The 26061-nt window shown below is 36.3% G+C and overlaps 1 long non-coding RNA gene across 1 annotated transcript in view; it reads left to right on the forward strand.

Moving 5' to 3' along the window:
* Positions 1-26061, forward strand: part of LOC139701026 (uncharacterized) — a 356189-nt gene that overhangs the window by 174559 nt on the left and 155569 nt on the right. Inside the window, exon 3 of the long non-coding RNA XR_011703913.1 lies at positions 22071-22425. This is a non-coding gene — a long non-coding RNA (uncharacterized lncRNA). The remainder of the gene's footprint in view (positions 1-22070; positions 22426-26061) is intronic.

Below are 26061 nucleotides of genomic sequence, written 5' to 3' on the forward strand. Positions count from 1 at the left end.
GAGCTTCAATCGTGTTCCCCGTGGACCAAGGGCAGCGATAAATAACTCGGATTGTTTGAAGCGAATCTGGCCTGCCCCATTAGACTCCAGTGGATCTCTCACTCCCACTCCCCCTTTCTGGGTCCCATTCGATTCATGCGTCTCCATTAGAATACCTGACCGTTTTTGGGCACATTTCGCCGATTTCAGTTTTTTTTCCTCCCCATCCCCTATCAGAAGATCTGTATTTCCCCTTCTGATTTCTTTTCCACAGCAGCTCCCTTCGTAAATACTACTCCCTATCTTTTGGTTTTATTAAATTTTCTTTTTTAACAAATTTTATGCATAAAGTTATCTATTCTATTTCATAGGAGTGCTAATTCTCACAGCTTTGCATTTTTCCTCTGTTTGTTCAATACAAACATTTTGCTATTTTATTTACTTGACGGTCTGGGAGTTGGGTACTCTCATAATTCCATAAAATAGTTCCAGAGATTTCCTCGGTAGAATTTTGCCATAATTTCATTAAAGGTACTCCCTACGAGTATGGTTTGAATGCTTATAGCCTTCAATCAAGTAGTAATTGGTGACCATTTTATGCAATAAAAAGTTAAGATGTCATACTTAGCCCCCGCCACCTCCCTCTTGGAACACGATAGTGAACTTTTGTATGTGACATCAGACGTCTATTCAAACTAGGATAAATATTGAAATCCTCTTTGATTCATTTGAGATGAAAAATCCGAAAAAAGATGCTTTACTTCCATTAAAATGACATGTGAAGCACTAAACCATTTGTTTTCGTAAATAGTTTATGTTAATATGATAAATAAATTTTAAGATTAAAGTATTTTCTTCTGCCATTACGTAGAATAAATATTTTATAGTAAAAGAAGAAATCGGTCGATATACCAGAGTTCTTTACTGGATGTCTAGATATATAGCATTTCTTTTCCTCTCTCCCAGACTTTGTTTGAACTGAATACAGCCGTGAGAAGATTTTTGGCAGAGGAGGAGAAAAGATGGAATTTTACCAAGACGCAGGTTCCTAAAAATTTAACTTGAGAATTGAAAGGTTTTAAAAATTAATTTGTGCAATTTTTTATTTAAAAAATATTTTTGACTGCATAGGAACTGTCGTTTACTTTAACATTTAACAAGGTATATTTAAAAAAATTCAGTTTTCCTCTTGTAGTTTTTGGTAATAGAGTAGGGATTGCGATCTGAAACCCTTTGTACCTTTAGGATTGGGTGTTTAGTTTGTTTGAGATAGGATATGTAGAGAATGGAGGAATGCTAGAGAGAAACCTTGCGTCGGTATTAATCTACTGTTAACAAAAGACAGTAAGGGGTCCAAAATTTAACCTCTCATCTGAGGGATAAAACTTAAAACTTAAGATGTTGGTAATAAAACGAAAGAGAGATGGTACTTTTTCCACAATTTATTTTTTAAGTCGACCGGTTTCGTCGCATAGGTGACATCATCGGGTACATAGATTCAGTGAGTTCCAGAATTTAACTCCTCTCAAAAAACTACTATATATCCGGTCGACTTAAAAAATAAAGTGTGGAAAAAGTACCATCTCTCTTTCGTTTTATTAGAATTGATTTCCACAAAGTGAAGCCTGAAACCATCGAGTTTATTAAGATGTTGGGTTAGCAATGCTGAGGCCAGGAAATACAGGCAATCTGGACGGACTTAAATGTGTGTGGAGGGGGGCATACAGGAAGAATGTGCAGTTGAATTATTTTTGTGATACAGGGTGTCAGAGTACTTATGTAGTCATGCTACACGGCGTTTAGTTGTGCAGCAATTCTTGAAAACTGGATGCCTCAATAACCTTCATTAAGGGGGTAAAAAAGAAACTCTACACTGCCACAATAAAAACTTAATATTTCACGACCATGGTTTCGATGCTGCGCATCATCATCAGGTAACATTCATCGATTGATATATGTTACGTGACGATAATGCGCAGCATTGAAACCATGGACGTCAATTATTAAATCTTTATTGTGGAAATGTAAAGTTTCTTTTTTACCCTCATCATGAAGAAATTCCGCAAAGCTAAACCTGAAACTGTTATGTTTATCAATTAAACTTACATTCAGCTATATATTACCAATTTCAATTATGATAACTCGACTTTAACCTCGGAAACTAACGTTTTTACTTCCCTCTGTGAAACTAGGAGTAGATGGCACCTGGCTTAATAATGACTACTACTACAAACTTCATGCAGGAGCATTAGTTTACTCTCATATGTTAATCAATATAAAAAGATTGTATACGCCAAACTATACTTATTGTTCTATAGAAAATTTAATTTATATCATCATTCAATTTCACTCATAGTTACATATGAGTGTTATTTCATTGAAATCTCTTTCATAAATATGTGTAAACAACATCAATGAGTGGGAATTCAGAATTGATGTGAATTTCTGTTATTTCTATCAAGAATATATCGTATTCTATGACGTAATTTTAATCTATGTCTTCTATTTTATATGGCGTCCTAGACTTAAATTTAAATTAAAAGTTTTTATTTGACTATAATATTTCATCGTTTCAGTCTTAAAAGGTGAGAAAAAGTAAAATAAATCTTGGATTTTGTAAGCATCGTTTATCTGAGGTAGATGATTTCCCATGCTGATGCTAGATGTATATTTAAGCTCTATTTCCTTGAATTATGGCTTATTATTGTTTGCGCCGTATTTATCGCTGGTCTTTTTCATCAGAGCAGTTACCACGGAGTTCTTGAACCCATCCTTATCCACGATTGACTTTTCCGTTGTTCCTCGTTTAGTTTAATTCACAGCTCGGGGTTAATCCGCAATGGATGGGATAGGGAAACGTTCCTCTTTAGATCCGTTTATCAGAAAAGCCGAATCTCTCTTCCTTTCTCCATCTCCCTTCTTCCTTAATACTCACCTTTGCACATTTATCTTCCTCTGTTTCCTATTTCTCCACCCTTCCACGATCGCATCTCTATTGGTCATAGATATATATATTTTCTCCGTTTTTAACTCTTTCTCTTCATCTCTTTCACTTTGCTTTGGCTCGTCCCCCTTTCATGTTAAATAACATGTTTATCTGGTTTCCTGGGTTGCCTTTTAAAACTGACTGCTTTTGACTTTATTTAAATGCCATTTCCTTTTCTGTCAAAGAGTTGCCTTTTTCCTCCTTTACGTCCAGTTCAAAGATATCAGGCAGATGTCCGTCGAGGTTAAAAAGAGTCGAGGGATGAAATATACCCATAAGGTTCATCCAATTTGCAGCAATATTTGCCTCTTCTCCAAATATGTTTATCTATTAACACATCGGTGAATATCAAAGATTTCTCTTTGTAATGATAGCTAGGGGAACTAACTCCTACTTTCTGATCTCTCTACGGAATATGCTACGATAGAGTTGTACTAAAACATATTCCTGCTATTGGTGTGCCCGTATAACAGGAAGATATTCATCTGATGCATTCCGCTTTAGACCTAGGTACACTTATACTCGAATTATCATCATTATTATTATGTCAATATCATCATAATTATTATTGCTATTATATTATTATCCATCTCCAAATATCATTTATACCAATCTCAACCCCTTGATTTAATCGTGGGACTGTAATTTTATGAATTACTAATTCCTAAAAATTATTAGCCAGTAAAAATAAAATCAAAAGTACGAGAGAAGCATTTTCATGAAGTTCTTGATATAATACAGTTAAAAAAATGTAAAATTGTATCTGAACGAAAATAATTTAATGATAATCCGGAAAATAGAATTTTTTCCTGGATTATAAAAACAATAGTATCTAATTTCATCTCTTATTTCGACCGATTTTAGCTAATAACCTGGGAGAAAAGGAAAGTACGATTATATTCCGTATCTATACGCCCACTAAAGTGGACACCTTTCCTTGAAAAATTATATTTGAATTGTAAATCATTTCCTAATACTGCATTATTCGCCGCTTATCACCCCAGTACCATTGTTACACTTACTTGGCTCACTGAACTGGGTGGATTTACCCTATATTTTTCCAGCTTCCCGTGAAACAATATCGCTTTTCCCAGCTTTCAGGTGCCAGCTATTTCGTGGGTCTCCTTTTGTCTCCCGCGCCGTATATACTCCATCTCAGTGTGTTCATATAAAACCGCTTCAAAAGACGCCCGTTCCCGTTTTCCTCTTCGGTCCCTCCCCCGCCTCCTCACTCCCAACCTGCCCCCCTCCCCTTGCAGTTACCTCAACTTTCCTCCGCCTCCCACTGCAAAACCGCTTGCGCGCGCGGGCTTGAGGGTGGCTGGGCGGTCTGTTTGCCCAACAAGCCCACCAGAGAGGTAGCGGGGGTGTGGAGGAGGAGGCGGGTAGCTTGGGAGCCGAGTGGGCTCTCGCCCCACGAAAGCCATCACAAAGGGACGTGCTGGAGGGAGTGAATGGGTTGGGAGTGAAGGGAGGGAATGGGGTGTTTTACGGAGTGCGGGTCGGAATTAGTGCCCCTTGATCCCCCTCCTCCGGTCTGCGGGAGGAAGTGGTCACACCCCTACTCCCGTCGGACGAAAGAGGTAAAACGGACGCCCGTATGTGCACCACGGTATGCGGGGTGCCCCGCACGCACCGCGGAGTCCTCAGATGGCGGCTCCTGTCTCTCTCCCACCCTCTCGCCATCTTCCCTTAGTGTGCCGAAGATTATTCTTTCCCTTTAGTCTCCGATGAGGTTTGCCCTGTAAAGTGTGGGGTTACTAACTACACACGTGGATGTTTCCTTCAACATTTCAACCCCCTCCCTTCCCCGTTATCACTTCCCCGATGGTCTCTTCGAATGAACCGTTGAACTGTCCCTAGGTACTAATCTCACTACTTCATCCATCCAAAAAGGCCCTCGATGCAAATACTTTGACGTCAGGATCAAATCCTTTGTTCTTATCAAAAATGGTTGTAATTCGAAGTATGATTTTGCTTAACAAGAGACAGCCAATGATTTTTTTATAACTAACTGGTTTAATTTTAATTTAGTTTCAGTTTTTTTTGCAAGAAGCCTTTTTGTTTAATTGTTTCCCCACAGTAGTTAAAAAAAATACGTGACGCAATTTTAAATCATTACATGGAGAGATTTCATTTTTTACACGAAAAATGTGCATGCCCCTGATTTTATTATATGTGTTTTAATATGTATGCATCTAAGTTTACTCCATTCTATAGCATACTTCCATTTTACTCGAGAATTATTCATATCCAATGCAAAAATTCTTCTAAAAGCAACTTCTTACGAACACTCAGATGTTTTGCATTTCGAAACTTTCCTCGTTTGCGAATTTACAATTCTTGTTCTCCCTTTTTTATAAATATTTATTTCGTATTAGCTCTCATTACACAATTTGTACAGTACGAGGTATGTTCAAAAAGTGAAGTGACTTCAAATTTCGAGGGCAACATATGTTAAATTTTTTTCTGTTATTACACATGTCCCAAACATGTACACATGTCTCGTATACAACTGGGAATCCAAGAAATTCCTAGTTTAATTATCTATAGTTGATAATATACACTGTACTATATACTTCTTCGTCTCTCTGATTCTATGTAAACATCACCCCTATATTACCTAAAATTAAGATTTCACCTTTTTCTTGAATATTAATTTATAAGTCTCCTACCTCATTCATAATCCATTTTTCCTCATTTTCAGTTTAGCACTATGGCCACACTGCGGTTTCAGGCATAACTATGGTGCCGTTGTTTGGCCTTTCATTGGTTTCATTTTTATTTATCATCATTCATAGTCATCTTGCCTTCCAGGTTTGTGCCCTTTTATGCCCCACTGATGCGTGTTTTCCTAACTTCTCTTAACTTTGGGGTACCGTGTGAACGCGTATTTGCTTTAATCTTGTGTTCCATTGTAAATAACTCAAATCGCTCTTCCATAATTTCGAGGATTTATTACTTACTCTTTATGTTGCATTCCATAATTAAAAAAGAAGTTATCATATTAATATCAAGAGAAATTTATTGAAGAGAACTCTTTTTCGGCTTGCTCAATTGTCCCTTTGATGCGGCACAGTTCAAAGGCAGCTCCACCAGGCTTAGAAGTCTTTTCAAACGCCTCATCTATGTATAGACCGCGCGAAACCTTTTCCACAATGTTTATCTGCCTTTGTGAAGCAATCGCCATTGCTACCTTTAGTAAAGTTCAATTCTTTATTGGGACGCATACAAATTTTCGCCAAGGTTGTAGTTCATAGGAAGTTAGTATACTCTGTGTATTGATAACAGCTCCTCTCAGGTACCAATTAACAAAATATGCACCCAAAACTTTAAATTTTATGTACAAAATCTCATTAGCCCATTCGTCAAAAAATAGTTGGTAGCATATTTACATTTAGTTACACGCAGCACGAAATTCAGTGAAAATAAGGCAAAGAAAAAGGAATTTCCATCATTATTCCTCAAAGTACGTGCGAATACCCGTTATAACTGTATTTAATCCCCCAGAAGCCAATCCTCCTTCCCTTTGTCTTTACCTATTCGGCTTCATTACCAACCCACTCGGTAAACCTGTCCCTCCTTTAAGATAACGCGAGCAAACTTTGCGTACAGGTGTTAGCAAAGGTGTGGTAACTGGGGAAGGGGCGCCGGTGGGTGGAAAGGAGGTATGAGTTGAAAGGGGGGGGGACATTCTCATGGTACATATTTGCGGTCCCCGGACAGAGAGCGTGCGGGCTAGGGAGGATTTCTCATGGTTTTGGAAGAGAGGAGATAGGGTTGAAAGGACTCATTTTACCTTATGTGTAAATCGCTTTCTTCTTCAGTATGCCGGAAGAGAGCCTGATTAAAACCGCACGGGAGAGGATGTGAAAGGGCGTCCTCCTCCCTTATCCCAAATTCCACTCCTCCAACCACTCCGTTTTATTTTTACAACGGGATTCCCGGGTTCGTAATGTGTATTGAGCCATCGTTTCTTCCCTTTGGGATCTGCCCACGCGGGCAAACCAAGAGTCCCTGGATATTACTGTCCCTAGTCCCTGAATCTGATAGCAGGCCGAACTTAAGGGGGATTAAGCTTGAAGAAGGTCTCCATTGAAATACTTCGGGTGCATTACTCATTGGGTTATACTTTTTTGATCTCAGCCTCCCTTATTTCTATCTTTTAAATATAGGTAATGATCTATTTCATAATATCATGTATAATACACAGGATTGACGTAACACAACCTTTTGAGATGGTCATTTGGATGGTATGCGGACAAAATATTTTTACATGATTTTTACCCTACAACAAAGTTGAAAACTACGTTGCATTTGGAACTGATTGTACTAATGTAGACGAAAACCAAAGTAAAAACTTTAATTAAAGGGCGCAACATTTATTCCAAAGTACTTTCAGACTTCTACATCTACACAATACGCCGCAAACCGCGGCAGGGGCGTGTGGCGGGAGAAGTAAGGTCACCTCCCGTAAAATAAAATCAAACCTCATGCAAAACCAAATCATGTTACCTCTACACAAGTTTAGTTTGATCATGTATTGGATAAATGTTAATCACCCAAAATAAATTACTTACATGCAACAATATTCAATAATAGAATACGTACATTCAAATCATGCTGGGGAACTTTTAAATAGATGGGTCTATTTAATAAAAAAAGATGCAGAATATTGACAAATATTAACACTACCAACTCAAATTATCTCCTACGCGATAGCTGCCATATCTATTTTGTTTTCTAATGGTACAAGTGAAAACGATATTTTAAATCTATTTTTCCTACATTAATCTCCCTGATTTTACGTTGGTGATCTGATCTTCCATAGTAAGTCGAAGCCTGTGATATGCTTTTAACATCCCCAGATAAGTAAACTGCCTAAAATTTACGCAGTAAATTAAACTTGTATTTCAGCCTACGGTCAACTTGTGGCTTCTATCCTAATTTTTCAAATACTGTCGTCACACTGCTACCTTGCTCATAACAACTTTTCACAAACTTAGTTGCTCTACGTTGTTCGATCAGGTTCCCAAATTATGCCTACTTCATAAGAATCCCATACACTTGCAGCATACGCAAGGTGGGGCTTAACTAACGTGAATAACAAAGCTTCTTGACCTTTTCATTATAAATCCCGAGTATTCCTCTTATGAATCCTAAAATTTTATTACCTATTCCGCTGTATCCACAACTTGGTTTTCCTCAGGACATATCCGTAGTTATCGTTGCCCCCAAGTATTTCACTGATTTCACGTGTTTTATGTTGGTTCCCTATTTATTGTGTTTTTGGGTGAAATGCTTTTCCTCCAAAGGTTTATCGAAACAAATTTATTCAAATTTAATTCTACCTACCATGTCTCGCACCACTTTTGAATTGCATTTAGGTGGTTAGCTAATGATAATTTATCTTAATGACTAGATATTGCCTTTTATATCCCGGCATCGTTAGCAAATAGACGAAGTTTATTGGAATCATGAGACACGATGTCATTAATGTATGAAATGAACAATAGCGGACCGATATAATTTCCTTGCGGAACACCCGATGTTAAGCTTTATGTGTCCGATGATACCCCGTCAATTACGACTCTTTGCTCGCGGCCTGTTAAAAAGTTATTAATCTAGTCTATTACATATTTATTAATCCCGTAGCTTGCCAACTATTGGACCAACCTTTTATGCGGGAATATGTCGAACACCTTTTTAAAATCTAGAAATATAGAATCGACCTTTTCACCTGAGATCAAAATAGCATGGACGAAACGTCCCAGTTGGTTCTTGCAAGGTCTACCCTTCGGACGCCATGTTGATTATTTGAATGAAAATTCTGAAAATCGAGATATTTCGAATTAGAATCGAGACGTTGAGAAAATATCTTCATAAACTTTCAATGTCTCCATTCGTACTACTTTCCTTAGATGTGCCATAAAGCTGCTGCAGGTCACGCCTTAATACTTCGTAATCGGCCCGGGAAAACAAGTAAATTTTTCTTTTTGTCTCTGTATTTTCATAGCCATTAAGTTAATTTTAATTTGCACTATTTTTTGGTCACTAAGTCCATCTAGTTTGGCTGTATTTAGGACGACTTGTGATAAATATTTAGCTACTAGATCAAGTATAATGTTTCCTCTGGTGGGTGTTAATACTAATTGGTTTAATAAATGTGATGTAAAAACACGAAGAAATGACTCGCATGACTCCTCGTCCTTGACCTCCTGCTATGAAACCCTAGTTGTTACAACCTTTCTTTGGAATCGGATAGTCCTCAGTGTGGACAAATTGCACTTTCCCTCTCTGATGCTACTTACTATAGGAGTTATATTTATCTGCACACTCTCATGTGCTAAGTCTAATATCCCCTTACATATGCCGTGATTCTTGTTGCAATTGTTATGTGAATGACCCGTATAACGGTCATTAAATAAATTCCCACTAGTAAACCAAATCTCCAACACTTGATCTTCCATATTTCTCTCCGATAATTGGATTTGTATTTTGAATGAATAACTGTCCTGAATATTAAGAAAACAATATTATTTTATTCTTTAAAAAACAAATACACCAGTTTTAGATCTATTACTAGTGTAACTGTTTAATAACGTGGACTTTTTTCCCTAATCCAGGGGATATAAATTTTTACCGCATATGTTAAATTGAAAAATTGTACTAGTTTTGAAGATTTATAATAAAATTCAGCATAATTTTACTGTTTGTCGCTTGTCTAAAATGCTTCTATTCCCTATAAATGGATCGAAAAATGTATTTAAATTAAGTATTCCGGAGGTATCAATTATTTTTGAGCACATAAATATACTCAAAAATTTCTTCCACCTGTTGCATTGCGCAGAGATGACTTTAGCTGAACGGGATTTCATATGATACTTACGCTCAGTCTACGGATATATTTGCCTAATTTTTACTTTTTAGTCGGGAAGAGTATATTTTGACTTTTATAGGAATTCGATCTCAATGTAAACTTAGCAGATATTAATCAGAGAGTAGAGCAATAGAGAAAAGGTGAAAAATTTAGCATTGATTTAGTAATCATTAAAAATAGAATAAAGATTTTGTTTATTTTGAATGATATTGTTTTAGGCCCATAAATCACATGACATGCATTATTTTTCAAACGGCATTCAGGTGCCAATTAATTTTTAAATATGTTCTATGTCCTGCCATGAAGAGTCTTAATAAAGTCTCATCAATAACTTTATATATTGAGCGTCGTTTTTTCACGTCCAGAAACCATAGCTATTGAATCAGGAACCTTGGCGTAGTTTATGGGCCTTTGAAATGTGGGCGTGAAAGAGGATGGAAACGGTGAAATGTACAGAAAGGGAAACCATTGCCAGCCATTGTGTGAGAGGATATTGTGGTTTGGGAAAAAATCCAAATGGAGCAGGAAACATGGATGCAGAGCATTTTAATTAAGCTATTGAATGGTGAAAAAATTGATAAGACAGAAGAAAGTTATGCGTACGAGCAAGGGGTAAGAAAAGGATAGACATCTTGTACGGAATGAAGGGAGGAAGTATGTGAGAGAAGATGAAGTATTGACATATAAAGGAAGACATATATGGTGGAACCACCATATATGTCTTCCTTTATATGCCAAAAGCCTCTGTCCATTCATGAGTCTAGCATAAAGGTTTGAATACTAAACGTAATAAGACTGCCTCTAAACCTTATCAATGAATTTATGTAGATATATAAATATGGACATTGTTATCAACCATGTGTGTCATACATTTAATTAGTCATATATCATTAGAATCAGTCAGTGTTAAGTGAACGCAATGCATGTAACTAGGTTGTATTTTATTACGTGCTATAAGAGGCATTTATGCCTTTTGAGAAAGTTTATTTGGTAAAAATAATTCTTTGTTTTATCTTATACTTGAATAGCTTTTTAAATTAATTATCAATGCATTTGTGCATTTTGTCAACGTATTCTTATGGTGAAGGTTGAAATGAAACACGCTGAAATAAAAATTACCTTATGAACACGTATTGCGCATGAGATGGCATATTATGTAGCAGACGCATTTTATTAACTACTTGGGAGAGTCTTCAAATTATTAATCTGTTGAATATAAAGCAACTTAAAAATATTTTTTTTATTTATATATTTATATATGGAATGATCATTGTTTGAAAATGTCAATGCTATCAAAAAATGCACTTTACGTAAAAAATATTTAGAAATCCGAATAAAGGTATATGTCTTAATGACGTAAATTAGACAAATGCATTGCCATAACACCATTTGACAGACATGATAAAAAGTGAAAAAAATTTAATTTAATTAATTAGACACATTAATTTTAAAACTTCTTATTTAAGGGGGGATTTGCCATTCTTTAAGTGATTTCACTTAACCTAATCATACGTTCAAAACCTCAGCCGCTTCCAATATTACGCACTTTATATGTTAGAAAAGTAGAATTGTTCTCAAAGAATGCAGTCGTTAAATTTTAGGTTGTGTAATGTCCGGTATGAATGTAAAGGATATAATGGGATAAAAGGTAGTGGCCGGGAATTCAAATCATTATTTATCTCTCTTGCTAATATTAAATCCTTGTCCTTGCATGTATCTACATATTTATTTATTTATAATTTTTCTCGCTCACATAATGCACGAGTTAAATTGATAAATAATCAAAATTGTCAATCTTGAGCACTAAGTCAAGGGCACAACTGCTCCGTTTTGAGGCAGGGTGGAAGAGCAAGGAAAACTGTGTGTGCCCTCGCAGGTATAATTTTGAAGCTCTGTGGGTTGTTTCCTTCCTGAAATTCGATATTAGTCTATTTTTACCGGTTTCCACCGTGGGGAGGGAAATAGTTCGAGTCCTACGCGACCGCACTCGAAGCCGAGTCACTATTGATCACCCCCGAAAATATTTTCTATCCCAACCCCTCCTTTCCCCATTTTACTTCCATTCCGCTTGGAACTGGATTCGTTCCGTCTGTCTTTGTTTCTTTCTTAACAAATGAATTCCATTTTCTTGGTCCCCATTTCATCTCCGCGCCTCCTTGCTGGCCCGTCCGCCTCCTTCCACCGCCGCAATGCTTCGCTAGCTCGAGACGGGAGCAACTCTCTCGGACCAGATCCGCGTATTCAACACCGAGGTGGAGAGGAACCTTCCTCGTCTCCCTCCTTCCACCTTTCCAAGGTCCCATTTCCTGTACTGGGGCTACGTATTCCAAGCTTTAAGGCAAATCACGCCATAAACACCCCGAGTTGGCCGAGAAAGGGTCTTGGAAAGTCTGGGTTGGGTAGTTTTTGGGAAAGGTGGGATGGAAGGACTCAAGGGAGGGCAGTGAAGAAGGGTGAGAATGAGCAGATTGCAGGGTGAATGGGAGTTTTTGGGGAGATTTCAGAATCCAGTGACAAAGTTAAACGTTAGAAAAGGTCTTACCTTCTTTTTTTGGGATTAGTGAATAAAATAAACATATTGCAACGTTTCCTTAAACGTAACCAATGTTATATGTTGAATGTGGAGATTTTGGTTGATCATTTTCCCACACTAATTACTTCTTTCCTTGTATTTAATTGAATATTTTCTATGCATTTAACCATAGCAAATAACTAAACATGAAGCATTTTTATAATCTCGGCCTTTTTTTGAGGTCAATTTTCGCTGTGAATTCAAGCTCACATAGTTATATTTGCCATTACTAACTAAAAGAAGTATGGGATATTGCCTGAACCTGATGTATATCAGTGTAGTGTTAGTTCAATATTTAGTGGCATTTTAAAGGATAAAATAGCTCTCCGGATAAGTGAACCCATTAAAAACCGATATCATGACTAATAAATCATTTTTTGATAAATTTTGAGTTAAATCCTTACTGATATAAAATGTGAAGGTCCAATCTTCCACCATCTTATGGAGCAGTTTTTCATTTTCATCCTTTCAAGAAAATAACTGAACTGTTGTTTCCCTGAGCTATTGTAGAAATAGTGGTTAAATCAGCTTTTTACGACTCTTATAATATTTTACCCACACAGTATGGATTAAGTTGGAAAAGGCCCGCTATAATGTCAGTTTGTTGCATAGAACACTTGTATATTGGATCAATGCTTTTTCCGATTACAATTTTAATACATAACTTGTTTATTTTCATCAAATGGTAAATAAGATTTGGTAATACAATTATAATTTTTTACAATGTGCTAAATCACTTTTTTACGAAGTTGATTATTTAAAGAAATATCAGTATTCAGTATTTTCCGAAAACTATAAATAACCCACAACATATACTGTGATTGAGAAAGGTCCTATTATTACTACATGAAAAATAAAGGTAAATTCAAAAGAGAAATAGAAATAATACTGCCTGCAGATATTGTGCATTAAAATTTTACGAAATTATTGGATAATATCCACATTTATCCGGTTCGTTATCCATGCTTAGATTAAACTAAGTGTTTTATTCTCATCACGTGCAAAAATAGTATTAGTGTGCTATGTACACCAAAAAAATTAATCTAACGCTAGATTTCGGTCAAAGTAGTCCGCATGTATGATAAAATTTCGCAGCTGGAAAAAGATTTAGTTTTATTCACACACGTGTCATCGTATGTTTCATTTCGTTGCTCAAGAATATTTTATTCTACCAGCACTTGAGCCTTTATCGAAGAAGTTAGTAGTCCATGTTCATATAAAGGAATGAAATTTATCACTGAAAAAACCCAGAAGATGTTAAATGCTCTTTCTCATAAAAATATAACTCTGAATTTTCTGGGTCATTCTTGTGAAAGCCCAATAAATCAAGATCACCTTCTAGAACCAATTACCACAGTTATTATTGACGATATAATTTATAATTCTTATATATTTATCAAGCTCAGATCAAACTAATTCACCCGAATAAGATTAATTGTAGTTTGAACAGCGTTTATTCAAAAACGCTTTTAGAACCTCAATTCATTTTTAATAATTTGCTTAATACAGTACACGACCAAATCATTAATCCATGGGTACTATATTATCTTATATGCATAATTTCTGGGCTATAAATATGGATTAAGTGCAGGGGAGATCATTTTATGATTAATTTGTAACTCGAAAACGGTGTCAAAGCAGTAAGCGTGAACGCTATTAACTGCTCCCATTGGCAAATTCGTGAAGCCCTGCGTATTTCATTGGGGGCACAAAAGGAAGCAGGAGGAAGGTGTCTCTTACGATCCGCCTAGTTGTGTTCTCCGCTGGCACGCGTATTCTCACGGAAGTAAAAGTGAATCGTGAGGATTTCTGAAAGGCGTCGAAAGGAGAGAGAGTGAGATGGAGGGACGGGTTGGGAAACACGTCCAGGAGTTGTGTGAGTCAGTAGGAGGAGTCGAGACGGTTTTTAGGAAAGCATTAAAGCATGTAGACGTTCCATTCATATTTGTATTGATTGGCCCTCGCTTCGTCTTGTCCATAATATGGGTTTTGCTCGTGCCTATGTACTCGAGGCAAAGAGGGAGGGATGCCTAATGGGGTGGAGTGGCGCCGTGCCCTTCTCAGATGCCAGGCAGTGTCAGCGGTTGGGGGCGTACGCGCCAAGGGAATGGGGTGGCTGAGAGGGGAGACTATAAGACGATGTTTAGGGGAGAGGAGGGTTTGGAGTTGGTTGCTTTCGTTGGGTTATGTTGGGATCCTGTGGGAAGGGAGGTTCGGGGAGGGAACGTCCGGAGCGGGGAACAATGAGAAATTAGGGTTTCCATGAATGGGATTAAGGAATAATGGGGAAAGAATGTGGTGGTGGGGGTACTTGCTGTAGAGGAGTAGGGGAAGGTAAGAATGCCTTGTAAGTGGTGCGACGGCATTGAGGGCGAGACGAGCCTACGGAATTATACGCCTCCCATACTCCAACCCCGTACCCCAGTCCTTCTCCTTAGTCTCTAGACTTGGAGTTCCCTTATAGCATTCGCAGGTGCGCACGTCTGGTGGATAGAGTGCTTAGAGAGCGTAAGACGTAAAAATTAGATCTAAATGTTACATAATGCGGCAGAATTATCCTTTTATTTCTACTTATTGTTTGCGTTGGCTTTAGAAATGGGTTAATCGGAAAAGAAAATGGTTTGCGATATTTTTCACTGATAAAAGTTATAATATAATCAAAATTAGCTTTTCTGTATAAAGTATATAATTAAATCTCTTGTTACAATCGTAAAAGGTTCCGCCAGCCAAATATGTGTGTGCAAAAACACCGGATAACATTAGGCAATTTATTGACCTTATGTGTTTGTAAACCTGTTTTAAGGACAATATCTTTAATATAGAAAGAAAAATTTTAATTTTGAATAAAATGGTTTGTACATTAATTATAAGCCAGGCAATATATTTAAATATAAAGCCCTTCAAACGTATTATAATCAGTTTGGGGACCCTTTAAAGGGTTGTCAGTAATTATCCAGCATCTAATATTATTCATAGATATACTATATTTTACCCTTAAATTACTGGAAGAAAATCTTATATTCGGTTGTCACTCATATCTTCAAATATTTGTGAAAAAGAGATTTTGACCACTCTGTCGCTCACCACTCCTTATGGGATTCCTTTACTAAGACGAGAATTTCTATAATAAACTTTTTAGTGCTATAAATTGAAGAAAAAATGCTGCTACCAGCTTTCAGAATTCTGGCTTAGAGGTGTTCACTCACTGTAAGCTATTCTGCTCTTTGTATTTCACTGCATATCTAGTATACTTCATGGATGACTTCCATTACACGTCATTCATAATTCAGTAGCAGGCCCTGGTGGTCATGGGTTCGCTGCCCACCTATGTGGTTTTTCTTTCACCTAGGGCTTGAGTGTTTTTAATTGCCTTAAATCTAAAATGAAAGAGTTAGGTGGAAGATGGGACTATAAAGGCTCAAGCTCGCCCCGATCAATTCGTTAAATAAATAAATACCGGCTATAACATTGCCATTCCATTGATAATACAGTGTTTATTAAAGCCATGGGCCTCGGAACATTGCCATATTCTATTGGCAATGTTCTATTGGGAAATCGTATTGACAAACAGGAAATATTTTAATTTCATATTTTTGTGTGAGATGAAGCTGTAATGTTAAATGGAAAGGAAGTGATTTTCCAGTGTTTTTAAAGCATTTGTGTTTATCTTTTTTTCAGGAAAAAAATTATTAGTTTTAATTGTTGTGTTTTTATTAAAAGCATTTCTAATATTTTTACTATTAATAAGAAAAAGTTAGTTAAAAATATGTTTTCAAACAGTGGGGCCCTTCTAATGGGAGGATATGGAATGGAAAAGGTCAAGATTTTATTGAAATGAAAAATAAATTGATATATATGCAGTCAATTAATGGGATACCAGAAACAAAAACGTCTTCTTTTGTGAGAAAATGTAAAACTTGTCGCATACACCTTTTCCTCCTAATAACGAGATATCAACGTCGTTTCCCAAAAAAAATTGGTCTGTTAGCTGATGAAAATTGAACCACCTAAATATTCATTAGCGGTGTTACATCTCACGTGGCAGTCCAAAGTTACCTAGTTTTAGAAAAATTTGACCAAACTTTTAGGAAATTAGGTTACTTTGTATAAAGAATGAATAATTTTGCTTGGTTTCTCTGAAGTGTTCAAGTAGTTTCATATTCACCAGTGAAAACCGTGTTGGTTCTCTTTGAGTTTGAAAGTCACACATTAAGGTAGATAAGGTATGTCGACGCCTCCATAGGACAGTAAGAGTGGGAAATTTCATTGAGGTCAAACCTATGTTAAGAGACAAGAACCAAGCTTAGTATCTATTTTAAAGTCAATTCAATACGTTCGTATTTGATATAAAATACACAAAACAATTATCACGAATAACATGCACTTTTTTAAATAAAAATTTCTTCCCTTTATTTGTGTGATATGTTAGACAGTGAGAATTCACATTAAATTCACATTTTACGAACATTTTTCGAACTGCTTCGTTTCTACCCTATCGTTTGGCAATAAAAATTATTGTTATTAGAGTTTACCATTTAATTCACGGTTTGAGTGGCTACAGACTGAACAACGACAAAATTTCTTTGCCTTTCTAAATGCAATTTAACCTGGCATTCGATATTACAAGAAACCCTTTTTCAATGCCTTTACTATCTTTTTGCCTTCCTTACATTCAACTAGTCTATTATTTTCTTCTCTTTTACTCGCTTGCCCAGCATTGTCCTCACTACCACAGTCCTCAGTATTTTAACGACTATTACAATTCTCACCATCCGTCTTTTCTGCCACCTCAGTCTTAGATTTCTGCCGACCGTCCCGCGGCCTTCCCACCCCGCCAAGCACTTTTTTGTTTGTTTCCAATTCTTCCCATGGTAATTTTAAAATCCCTCTAAAAACCAAGGTTCAAAATCCTCCTACCTACCCTAATCATCGATTATGCCACCGCGTGGCGTAAAACAACGCTCCATATTGATGTTTTGGCCAGTTATTTCGTAAAATCCTCCTTGGCGTCCCCGCTATCCCTCTGGATGGAAAAGATTGATTTTTAAAAATTAAAAGAGATTATGCATATTAAAATCATGCATGTTCATCTAATATTTCATGACTTACGGAAGATAGCAAAACATTTATTAATTAAGAGTAATATTTAAATGAACAGCATGTCATTACATAAAGTGCCAAAATTTTCCATATATTGTTGCATTAATGAAGTACGCTTTCGGTTTTTGGACGCATATTTATGTGTATCTCGTGCAAAATTTTGTCATCGCTAATGCTATTTTCTTCCATCATTTGAACAAATGTTCCATAATTTAAAAATGTGTGCGCCATTTACTCTTATTAATTAATTAATTTAATTCAGTTAATTAGATATTTACGCTCTCTTCCACGGATTATAAAGTGTGTACCTTTTCCTCAATATAATAATAATTTTACCCACTAGCCCATTTGATATTTCAGATTATTAATTTAAGAAAATATATGCCCGAATGGGATTTTTAAAAAGTGATAACAAAACTTTGGTTACATTTAAGATTCATAACTTTAGTTAGTTAGCATTAAGAAAAGTTATTGATATCTTTAAGGAATATATAATTGTATATCTTTTTATTTAATATTCCGAACTGTTGAACCATAATTAAGTGCCTTAGATATTAAAAAGTTTGATCGGAGATACGGAGAGTAGTCCCTAATATTGTTGCAGGTAGATCATTTAACCATGAATTATAATTTTTGAGTTTCTCATCGTCTTAAAGGATTGTCAAAATTTTCTAGAATTTTATAGCATTTCAAAACTCTGGCCTCGAGTATTTTCACCCACCTTTGACTATTACCCCACCCACCAACTTCCTTTCTCATGTTACTCGACAGGAGAAGAGATGATGTTCTTCCTGGGGAGACGAAAGGGGAGCGATGCAAATATCCCGACGTGCGCAACTCTTTATTTTCTTCAGTCCCCACACCGCCGTCATCCACCCAAACATCCCACCCCAATACCCCCTTTCTCGCCGGCACCCATACTCCTCCCTTCCCTCGATTCATAGAAGAGGTGGAACGCACGCTTAAAGGCGGGGCGGGGCGCGTGGGTCGTGAATTGCGCGCCCGTCCGCCTCAGCAATAATGCATCCAACGCGAGAGACGCGGATATGGGGAGGGAGGGAGAGAGGGACGAAGGGGGTTGGGAGCAGGGTTGAAATATCTCTCGGGATGGAATTAAATGAGACCCTTGAGAGGAAAGAAAAGAAGTATTTCTGAGGATGGGAGTCGGGTGGGTAGAGGGAAGAGTCTTTCGGGGAGGAAAGGAGAGGAGAGTTTTTGGGAGGGGAGTTTGGAGGAAGGAAGGTCGACCAAGATGAAGTTGCCCGAGTAGTCGATTCCGGAACGGAGTGGGACGGGACGGGGGTTTATTGAGAGAAGCGGAGGAAGTAGGAAAAGGGGAACTTATTTCGGATGGGTGTGGGAGGGAGGGTGAAGGAAGAGGAGGGGGTAATGGGTTCTGAGCGGAGTGAACGGGAGGAGGAGGGAGGAATGGCGGAAAGAGCGGGGGGGAGGGTCTGGAGATGAAAGACGAATTTTCGACGGAGAAAGAGAGTAGCGGGGCAAAATTGGGAAGACGCTGGGCGCAAAGAGACGTGAGGTATGTAGAGGGAGAGGAGGGTTTTGTTTCAGCCACGCGGGAAACATTTTATGCTGACTTTTTATTTCCGTCGAAATCATTTAATTTTTATATTTTTTTCTCTCAAATGTAGTAAATATCAAATTTTTTATTGTTTATATGATAATACCTTTCTAGTACACACAAGTAATGTAATATATTTGCAATGCTCGCAAATTCAGCATAGAGTGATCACTCAGTGTTCATGATAAGATGATAGTTTATCAAGAATATAGTATGTAGTAATATTCGGTAAATAAGGTTAAGTACCATAAACTATATGTGTATAAATGACATATTTTATTAGAATCCAACACTTTTACCATATAATGATTAGATAATGTTGTTGATATTTAATTTCAGTGCGTTTTTTACCACTGGAAAAAGTGGGTTGTAAGATATCTATTTTTTGAAGATATATTTCATAATTATTTCTTATTGTTTGTATCATATGAAAACCATTTATTAAAAAATTCACTTTTTATGTATCCATGGCGTAACGTGTACATAATTTCCAGTCGTTTCTGCGCGTTTTTTTTCTGTTTTAAGAGGAAATTATTTTCGCTGTCTTGTATTTGTAACTAAATGTAACAGATATCTGTTATTAGGTGACGAAACCCGTTATTCTTAAATTGCATGTTGATAAAGATATATTTAATATAAAGTAAATGTATACGAAGCAAAATTAAAAATTCTTAGTGGTATACAATGGAAAACAAAATTAATTGGGAAATACGGACTGAAATGTGGGACGATAAATCAATTTTTCTTTGAAGAACGCCCTAGATTAGCCAAACTTTGAACATGTCATGAAAGGATATTTTTCTTCCGTTAGTTAGACGTAGTATGTGTTAGGCATGGATAAAGTCATCGCTCGAATCACATCTCATAGCGCTTTAAAAGAAATATAAAGGGGTTCAACGATATAACCCTAAGTATTTAGTGAGTTGGACGCGTGTGAAATGCATCCTTGAAACATGTAGCTGAGGTTAAATATTGTGTGGTATTTAAAAAAATGACACTTGGCAACAAGTTCTTTCTATCCTAGTTGTTCAAACGAATTTAACCGAGTTAAGTACTTTCTCCGATTGCGCGAAGAAAATTAAGTTAGGGCAAGAGAATTTTTAACTACGAATTTCACTGCAAGAGTTTTTAACTCGTATCATAGTGGAGATCAATTTCTATTTTTTTATTAAGTAAACTATCTATCGGTTTAGTGGGTCTTCTTTGTTTTCGTTTTATCAAAAATTCAAATCAAATACTAGATGCTACTTAAGGTCACTCCGACTTTTTCTCTTCGCAACTAAAAAGGTTCCTAGCCTATTTTCCTTGGTAGTTCATTAATGCTGGATGTCCATTTGAGAGTATTTTCAACAATTGTGTGATAATTTATTGAACATGATGCAATTATTTAATAAAAGGTACCCTCAAAGAATCTGGAATGCTCATAGTATATTCTAAGTACGACCATATTGAAATAATATATCAAGTTAGATAGCTACACAAACTTAGATTTCAAGAGTTTTTCCCTGTTATTTTACATTAATTTACATCCACCTTAGTGCGTGAGTTATCATTTTTAAAGACGGTTCCGAATGACATATCTCCGATTTATACTTATTATGAAAGGTTAAAGGGCGTTTTGTTTCCAGTACCTGATAATTAACGCGTCATTTCATCACAACCTCAGAGTGCAAGACGTAATTTTATAATAAATGGACAGATTTTTTTAAAATTTTGTCTAAAACATCATTGCCAAAATTTCCAATGGCAACAATTGCTATTTATTTCTCTTCATCATAAAAGTTTTAAGAAAATGGTTGAAAGATCGTAGAGAATATTGTTAAAAGTAAGTGAAAAAGTGGATTTGGGCCATTTAGGGAGTGTAACAGCGTAAATTAGAACGAGAGGGATATTATACCCTCCCACACTGACATTTGTTTTAGCCTTCGCCCAGCATGGCCTCCACATCCCGTCAAAGGGGGAAATTGATGTTCTAAAGAGGTCATTTGGACCAAATGGAACGATACTGGGAAGTGCTTTCTGTTCTTAGCCGAATGACTCAATTTCTCGTGGCTAAGAAAGAAACCTCCTAAATCAACTCCTTCGATCAAACTTGCTCCACTCCGGTCGGTCGCCCTTCACCATGAACTGTGCGAATGTAATAACGACGTACGTGTATGCATAAGTGCCGATTAAACTTTCTATGCCTCTTCTTCTTCAGCGTCTGTAACCCATAAAGGTGTGTGAGTGTGCATTTGGTGCGAGTAAATTTTTGTACTCGAGATGCGCATGCGATAGTGGGCCTTCAACGAATACCGCATGTTTTAAAAATATTACTTTACAATTTCATTTTCAAAAGCTGTCATTTTATGATTATTCATCTGCGGCATGAAGAAAGAGTCACATTTACTCTTAGTTACCTTTGTATAGAAAGGAAGAATTCAAATAAAATGTATCAATCCAATTTGCATTGCTTTAAAGCTACGTTTAAAATATACACTTGCATTTAAACTGTTCGCAGGAAGAGAGTTGAAACAAATGATGATGCCATCTTACGGGAAGGTACTCTTTTTTTCTAAACCAGCCGGATTTTATAAACCCTGGAGAATTATCTTAAGCTCATAAAATCAAAGTAATACAAATCAATATTAAGGAAACAATAAGAAATCATTAAATCCAACCTGCAAGTGCGGCCATTTGCAGTTTTTTTTCTTGGCTGCATGGTGATATTTTACTAAACATCTGCTTCACACGTACTCGCATCAGTTTTGATGTTCCCAACGGTTCGTTAGATTCTTCTCTCGGGGTCTTTTATTAAGATCACTACTTGGATGTTTCTTTAATTCAATGCCATCCTACTTGCTCCATCTCCAAGTTCTGACTGTGAATGTCTAATCTCTTCTAATTGCTACATTATTTCAAGCGTACACAAAGGTAGAGAAAATAACTAATTTTACGTCCAAGTCCTCCTCACGTTCTTCTCTTGTCTTTCCAGACTCCAGCACTGCAGCGTCTCCCTACGGGGGATCGAGGAATGAAAATCGAGCCGCTTCAGAAAATAAAACTTAAAAAAAATACGGTCTCGATTTAATGGGAAACGAGAGGAAAGAAACGAATGACTGACTCATTTGCATTCAAAGTATCCTCCACCGCCCACCAGTCTTCAAGCTTCCTTCTGTGTTTGGTGTGTATGTGTTTCGTGTGTGCGTCGGGAGTGTTTTTTTCTAATCACGGCCATCTACTCAAGGAGGGGACGTCGGAAGCGACGGAATTGTGCGTCTGGAAGCCATCAAACACCCTTGGATCCCCGGGATTCCTAGTCGACTTCCTTCCAGCATTAAGGCAGAAGGGTGAGTGCCTTCAACCCTTTGTTCTTTATTAATCAGTCCTATACACATGATTCCCCAATTTGTGTGTCGTATCTCTCGAATGTTGACTCCGTCCCTGAAGCTCGTTTCAAAAGATTCAATTGCCTTTCCTTAACGACGGACAGAATTGTGAGGAATTTCTCTATGCCAGAGCACAGAGAGATTAAATGAGTTGATGAGTTCAATAGCCCCAAACCTTGCCATATGACTGCCCGCTGACATGCATGTGTGTGTGTGTGTGTGTATATATATATATATATATATATATATATATATATATATATATATATATATATATATATATATATATATATATATATGTATGTATGTATACGTATGTGTGTATGTGTTCATGTTAATGGACGCTCGTATGGCAAGATTTGGGGTCTTTAAGGGCGTCACATATTGATCTCAAATTGACCGCTGACCTGAGTGATTGGTGGTCACACTATTATTTATCTTTTCACCTCAATGCTCATTATTACCGCAGGTGGTAAGTAAATCTTTTCCTTGAGATGTAGCCAAGCATTTTTGGTGCATAGAAAGGGATTAGCGTTGCTCGCACATCTCGAACGTTTGGTATGGAGGTAATTTGTGACCTTATAATCTGTGGTAAAAAAAGGAAAGGTAGTCTATTTCAAAAATACCTATAAAAACGTGTATTACAATGAATTTATTTTCTTTCACAGCCGTTACTAAAAATAAATTAATTTTAATATCTCATATCAATTACATTATATATGAGTATTGTATTAATTTTTCATGCATACAGCTTGCTTGCATTCTTTCATGCATGCATGGTTTCCCATATGATCTCATTATAATTAGAAAAACAGTGATATTAGTTGTCTTTCCGATATTAAACGATTCGGCAAGCTACTGAAACTATTGGGAAGTTTTTTTGTGAGAAAGGAATGGAGGTTATGAATTTCATTTATCCGAGACACATTCATTTAGAGTTGAATGCTATAAAATGGATATTAGTTGTGTAAAACACGAGTAAAAGGAAATTTTTACGTTAAGGTGTAACGTAAGGTCTAGCTCGAAATTCCTAACATATTATCACCTGGCTCTAGAGCAGGAAAGATTTCGTATTCATCTTCTAAACAATTCTTTTGGCCATTTTTTTCCTCAATGACAAATTTTGGAAATTTCTTCTGCGCGTATATTATAATTTTTCATCCTGAGGATTGGAAATTCTGGAATAATTTCTTCTTTCGGCATCTCTCAAGGAAGCAAAAGAAATTTACATTTACTTGAGGAAAATCCACAAAATATGGCAAAAGAAAAAATAAACTTATTTTGAGGAGATAAGGAAAATATTAAGTTATGATATTGTGAAGTTATGATATTGTGAAGTTATGATATTTAAGTTTTCCATAATTTATGCGAATCTATCTCGATCCCCTGCGGAGTAAAAGATGTTAAACCTGTGTAAATACGTAAAATGTTACATATAAAATTAAATATTCATAATAAAAGACTTAAATGACTGCCCTAAGCTGCCCAATTACATACTTACAAGTGAAACTAATTAATAAATGTGTATATATATATATATATATATATATATATATATATTCTATCTTCAAAGGCATATGAACATAAATTTTATCTCCGAAGGTGCATAGTACTTTCTCAAATTTTGCTAGAGGAAATTACCAAGATTAATTCAGTTAAATGAAAATCGCATTTTAACCTGTAAAACTGCAATCTGATTTTTTTTCTCTCTAAAGGTGTCAAAATATCTTACAACACGAATATATTACAGATAAATTGGAAAACACACTTATTTTTAAGAAGATTAATCCATGATTATTTAGTGGTGTTTTTAGAACAAAGAAATATTGGAAAATCCACTGCCAGTGATTTTGTTTTCTATGCGTATCTATCTGAATTTCACGATGCTAACAGGAAAGGTTATTCTAAATCATTAATTGAATGTTTTGTTTTTGTGGCGCAATCATTGTTTTCGTATGTCTAAGAAAAAGGATACCAACCTAATGTCAACCACTACTCTTGGCAAATAAATGCTGAATGATTATTCATAACCAACTCATGTCGGCAATATCTTTCAGCAATTGGTATCAATAATAAAATGCGTTGGGTCTCATTTGATACGATATTGGTACTTGCGGATGATGAACCATGCTGCTCTAAAGTAATGTTCACTTTTTCGAACTGACTTTTACAACCTTTCAACTTAATTAAATCCTTATTTGAAGTAAATATAAACAACTTCATGTTATTTTGTGGCCAGGTTTTGCTGCTGTCAATAAATTTAAATAATCACTTAGCTTGCTATAGACGGAAGTTTATTATATTATTGTTATGCATAGCCAAGTGTTAACATCCAATAGCATCAATAATTTATATCCCTTGAAAATACTAGTAACATTATTATCTACTGTAATTAAGTTATTTAAATTAGTTTATTTCTAAGTATTAAATAACTGGGTTCAAAATATATAAGTAAATCTTTTAAGGTTAATTATTTCCAAATTTGAGTATATTTAGGTACATGAATTTACATAGTTTTTTTATAATTATTATAATTTTGTACATGATTACGCACGGAACGGAACTATGAATATAATGCATTCACATCTGTAATCAGTGCCCGAATTTTATAACTTAAAATTCCAAGGTATTGCAAATGAGAGATTTCTTTTGTGTGAATATATATATTATAATATTCTGCGTAATAAGGACACTTTTCCAGCTCATACATAAATTTAATCTTCCGCTTACCCTTCAACATACCCATTAACAACTAAGAACCAATTACCATTCTTTTTTACTTAATTCATCACAATAAAATAATTTTCCTGCAATCCTCTCACGCATTCAACCTAATCTTTAGGTATGTGACTATCATATTCACATTCATTTGACTGTCGAACCTTAAAAGTCCATGCTCCACTTTAAAGGTAATTTGTTAAAGTTGAAGCTTTCAATCAACTAAATAAACGTATTTAAACTATTTGCTCGGGAATATCTTCACATAGATAAAGAATATATCCTTCATGTTATTAACTTAGTTTTTCTAATTCTTCAAGCCACCGCCGCGAAAATCTACGCAGCCATATACTTAGTTTTTCCTTCACAAAACCTTTTGAACTAAAGTGAGAGGGAAGTAGGGACAAAAGAGAAAATTTATCCGTACTTCCTGCCCTTTAAGTCTTTCTCAACCACCATAATTTTTACTTAGGGGGACGTGTTTGCCGACCGGAAAATTCGGCGGCTCCCCAAGAGAGATTCCGACGAAGATCTCTCCTGATTTTTATGAAAATTTAATCTACTGAACATCGATAACGCCATAAACTATTTTCTCTAAAACTTTTATCGAAATATGCTTAAAGGGATACAGCCGAGCCAGCGTTATTCCCGTTCCTAAGACACGGCGCCGACTTACCACCTCACGTCTTTGCGACCAATCCACCCGTTATCCACGCTCGCCCCCATCTCCCTGGCCACTCCCCCTACTTACCCGTTCCTCTTATACCTCTTTATCACCTTTTAACCTCCCCGCTTAAAAACTTCCTCACCGCCTCCATGGCTCCTTACCCTCTCTCTCCCTCTCCACATCCCGCGCGACCTTCGATCAGTTTTGGTCGC

Source organism: Hetaerina americana, unplaced genomic scaffold (assembly GCF_022747635.1).
Source record: "Hetaerina americana unplaced genomic scaffold, ioHetAmer1.1.p SCAF_11, whole genome shotgun sequence".
Taxonomy (NCBI): domain Eukaryota; kingdom Metazoa; phylum Arthropoda; class Insecta; order Odonata; family Calopterygidae; genus Hetaerina; species Hetaerina americana.